This window comes from Schistocerca americana, unplaced genomic scaffold, assembly GCF_021461395.2.
Source record: "Schistocerca americana isolate TAMUIC-IGC-003095 unplaced genomic scaffold, iqSchAmer2.1 HiC_scaffold_959, whole genome shotgun sequence".
Taxonomy (NCBI): Eukaryota; Metazoa; Arthropoda; class Insecta; order Orthoptera; family Acrididae; genus Schistocerca; species Schistocerca americana.
Genome location: NW_025726740.1, coordinates 12,501 through 17,500, shown reverse-complemented (window position 1 = coordinate 17,500; position 5,000 = coordinate 12,501). Strand labels below are relative to the sequence as shown.

Genomic DNA, 5,000 nt, shown 5'->3' with positions numbered 1-5,000 from the left:
GTAAGCACCAGCATGGAACAACACCCAGTGCATCCTCTCCGCCACATTAGACAATCCACACTGTCAAAACCAGACTGGGAGGTCCACTCAGAAAACAGAATATCCCACCCACCCGACAACCACCATTGCTCAGCCAAGCCACCAACACCCACACATGTCCTACACAGGGGTGCACCCAACATCACAATACTGCCTCCTCTCACAGCACACAAACAATGGCAGGAATGAAAGACACAGGTCTGCCACAAGCATGGAATGAGAGCGCCGCCTGTCATGAGCCAAAGGTGCATCCTGACGTGGCAAATCAGATGATGCCGCAGGCATCCACTTACTATAATCACAATCAACAAACCGGCCGCCCCGCCCCGCCCCCCATTAAACCTTTCCTTACAACATGTGTACCTTAACCTAACCTATATCGTACCCGTAACCTAACCTATATCGTACCGTAACCTAACCTATGTCGTACCGTACCTAACCTATGTCGTACCGTAACCTAACCTATGTCGTACCGTAACCTAACCTATGTCGTACCGTAACCTAACCTATGTCGTACCGTAACCTAACCTATGTCGTACCGTAACCTAACCTATGTCGTACCGTAACCTAACCTATGTCGTACCGTAACCGTAACCGATGTCGTACCGTAACCTAACCTATGTCGTACCGTAACCTACCTATGTCGTACCGTAACCTAACCTATGTCGTACCGTAACCTAACCTATGTCGTACCGTAACCTAACCTATGTCGTACCGTAACCTAACCTATGTCGTACCGTAACCTAACCTATGTCGTACCTTAACCTAACCTATGTCGTACCTTAACCTACCCTATGTCGTACCTTACCTAACCTATGTCGTACCTTAACCTAACCTATGTCGTACCTTAACCTAACCTATGTCGTACCTTAACCTAACCTATGTCGTACCTTAACCTAACCTATGTCGTACCTTAACCAACCTATGTCGTACCTTAACCTAACCTATGTCGTACCTTAACCTAACCTATGTCGTACCTTAACCTAACCTATGTCGTACCTTAACCTAACCTATGTCGTACCTAACCTAACCTATGTCGTACCTTAACCTAACCTATGTCGTACCTTAACCTAACCTATGTCGTACCTTAACCTAACCTATGTCGTACCTTAACCTAACCTATGTCGTACTTAACCTAACCTATGGTCGTACCTTAACCTAACCTATGTCGTACCTTAACCTAACCTATGTCGTACCTTAACCTAACCTATGTCGTACCTTAACCTAACCTATGTCGTACCTTAACCTAACCTATGTCGTACTTAACCTAACCTATGTCGTACCTTAACCTAACCTATGTCGTACCTTAACCTAACCTATGTCGTACCTTAACCTAACCTATGTCGTACCTTAACCTAACCTATGTCGTACCTTAACCTAACCTATGTCGTACCTTAACCTAACCTATGTCGTACCTTAACCTAACCTATGTCGTACCTTAACCTAACCTATGTCGTACCTTAACCTAACCTATGTCGTACCTTAACCTAACCTATGTCGTACCTTAACCTAACCTATGTCGTACCTTAACCTAACCTATGTCGTACCTTAACCTAACCTATGTCGTACCTTACCTAACCTATGTCGTACCTTAACCTAACCTATGTCGTACCTTAACCTAACCTATGTCGTACCTTAACCTAACCTGTATTGCGCCTTAACCTAACCTGTATTGCGCCTTAACCTAACCTGTATTGCGCCTTAACGTAACCTGTATTGCGCCTTAACGTAACCTGTATTGCGCCTTAACGTAACCTGTATTGCGCCTTAACGTAACCTGTATTGCGCCTTAACGTAACCTGTATTGCGCCTTAACGTAACCTGTATTGCGCCTTAACGTAACCTGTATTGCGCCTAACGTAACCTGTATTGCGCCTTAACGTAACCTGTATTGCGCCTTAACGTAACCTGTATTGCGCCTTAACGTAACCTGTATTGCGCCCTTAACGTAACCTGTATTGCGCCTTAACGTAACCTGTATTGCGCCTTAACGTAACCTGTATTGCGCCTTAACGTAACCTGTATTGCGCCTTAACGTAACCTGTATTGCGCCTTAACGTAACCTGTATTGCGCCTTAACGTAACCTGTATTGCGCCTTAACGTAACCTGTATTGCGCCTTAACGTAACCTGTATTGCGCCTTAACGTAACCTGTATTGCGCCTTAACGTAACCTGTATTGCGCCTTAACGTAACTGTATTGCGCCTTAACGTAACCTGTATTGCGCCTTAACGTACCTGTATTGCGCCTTAACGTAACCTGCATTGCGCCTTAACGTAACCTGCATTGCGCCTTAACGTAACCTGTATTGCGCCTTAACGTAACCTGCATTGCGCCTTAACGTAACCTGCATTGCGCCTTAACGTAACCTGTATTGCGCCTTAACGTAACCTGTATTGCGCCTTAACGTAACCTGTATTGCGCCTTAACGTAACCTGTATTGCGCCTTAACGTAACCTGTATTGCGCCTTAACGTAACCTGTATTGCGCCTTAACGTAACCTGTATTGCGCCTTAACGTAACCTGTATTGCGCCTTAACGTAACCGATATTGCGCCTTAACGTAACCTATATTGCGCCGTAACGTAACCTATATTGCGCCGTAACGTAACCCACATTGCCCCTTAACGTAACCTATATTGCGCCGTAACGTAACCTATATTGCGCCGTAACGTAACCCACATTGCCCCTTAACGTAACCCACATTGCCCCTTAACGTAACCCACATTGCCCCTTAACGTAACCCAACACACGTTGGGCCTTAACCCAACACACGTTGGGCCTTAACCCAACACACGTTGGGCCGTAACCCAACACACGTTGGGCCTTAACCCAACACACGTTGGGCCTTAACCCAACACACGTTGGGCCTTAACCCAACACACGTTGGGCCTTAACCTGCTCTGTAATTGTCATACGACGCGTTAAATTAGTGTAGTGTTGCCTAACTGCAACCCCCGCAATATAGTTTGCTACTCGCACTGCCCGGTCCCCAGTGTATCGCTTCATGTTAAACACCTTGCAGCTATACACTGTAATGTGGATGGCAGCAGGACGTACATGCTCAATGCCCTTTGCAGTTGTTCATTGGCATTTGCAGTTGTTCATTGGCATTCGCATGGCGAAGCACTTAGCCTACGCTGTGGTACGGCCTGTGTCAACTGTCCGCTGATGTTGTACGTCCAAATCACACACTGTACTGCACATTGGTCCTCATGTACTGAATGATACATCGTGTACATGTGACCGTACAACGACTGCGCCAACAACGGCGAACCATGCGGTCCAAATGTTGTGCACTCAGCTACGTGTCGTCTCCCTATAAGAGCTGGATTGCAGTGTGGTATGCCCTGGATGGCGATCAGCATGAGCCGTCTGTTGATGTAGTGGCGCGTGTTGTCAGACGTAGTCGTCTCTTCTCACACACCGTGATAGCACGGTGCACTGCGTTCCACATCTGCGACATGCGACAGAGGCCGGTTGACAGTCGTTCGCGCAATGGACATCGCATACGTACGGGGCCACCTTCCACGTGTTCGCTAAGCGTGGACATGTTGTTGCGTGTATGTGGGCAGACAGTGTGTCGTGACACCTGACACAGGCATTGCAACAATCGTTGAATTTGCAAATGGCGATGGACGCCTACGTTTGCTGGTGACGTTACGCAAATGAACAACTGGTAAACCGTTGTGGTGCGGTTGTTCTCGCTAGGGGTGAATCAGTGATGGCGACGATCGGTTGAGCTACCAACCGGTTGTTGCAGCGATACCCACCATGCCCACGAACGTGAATGGCATGTGGGTGTGAAGCGATACGCGGCGGTGGCTGGGTGGGACCGTCCCCGGCCGGTGAGGGGGGGCCTCCCGGCGTGTTGGCCGTGCGGTTGCGTGGGCGCACGCGCTACAGCCGGCTGGTGGGGGCGGCCAGTGGCAGGCGCGCCGGCCGACGGAGGCGGCAGGCGGCGCAGCTGCGCGCCGGCGCACCCTGCACGCGGCGCCGTGCGGCCAAAGTAGGTCCTCGCGGGCCCGGTGCGAAGCGCGGTGGACATCTGCAGTGTGCTGGTCCGATTGAGGACTGTGTGCGCTGAGGATGCGCCGCCGCCCGGCGCTCGGCGCCGCGACGCCGTCTGCTGCTCGGTCGCCTCTGCGGTTCTCGCAGGTGGTTTGTATCGCAGCTGTGCGGACGTGTTGGCGCGTGCGCTGTGCTGGGAGAGTTCGCTTCGGCACCCAAGTGGGGCTTTTGTCCTTCTGTGGCGCTGGCGTTGGAGCTGCCGGTCACGTAGGTGGCGCGTGTTGTCTCCCGCCGGCAATGCCACGACAGCACGCTCCCGGGGCCTCTGTCGGCAGCGGCAAGCTCAGTTGGGAGCACGGGTGTGTCGCACCTAAAGCGTCTACTCGCCAAACTCCGGGCGATTGCGCCTCTCTCGAACCCGACCAAGTACTTAGGACGGCGCTGCGCGCCGCCGGGACCTGAGAGGGTTTCGAGGGGTATGGTGCAGGGGAGCTCAGCCTCCTCCTGTTTGCAGAATAATTGAGCGGACGCTTGCGTGTTCGCGCGGGCCCCCGGGACACACTCCCGGGCGGCCGGCTGCTCAGCTCTAGTTGACGCAGCTCCCTGGTTGATCCTGCCAGTAGTCATATGCTTGTCTCAAAGATTAAGCCATGCATGTCTCAGTACAAGCCGCATTAAGGTGAAACCGCGAATGGCTCATTAAATCAGTTATGGTTCCTTAGATCGTACCACGTTACTTGGATAACTGTGGTAATTCTAGAGCTAATACATGCAAACAGAGTCCCGACCAGAGATGGAAGGGACGCTTTTATTAGATCAAAACCATCGGTCCGGCTCGTCCGTCCGTTTGCCTTGGTGACTCTGAATAACTTTGGGCTGATCGCACGGTCCTCGTACCGGCGACGCATCTTTCAAATGTCTGCCTTATCAACTGTCGATGGTAGTTCTGCG

General features: G+C 51.0%; 1 non-coding gene across 1 annotated transcript in view; it reads left to right on the top strand.

Moving 5' to 3' along the window:
* The first annotated feature begins 4,649 nt into the window (after window positions 1-4,649).
* LOC124592898 overlaps window positions 4,650-5,000 on the top strand; it is a 1,905-nt gene continuing 1,554 nt past the window's right edge. Inside the window, exon 1 of the ribosomal RNA XR_006977660.1 lies at window positions 4,650-5,000. This exon is cut by the window's right edge and continues 1,554 nt beyond it. This is a non-coding gene — a ribosomal RNA (small subunit ribosomal RNA).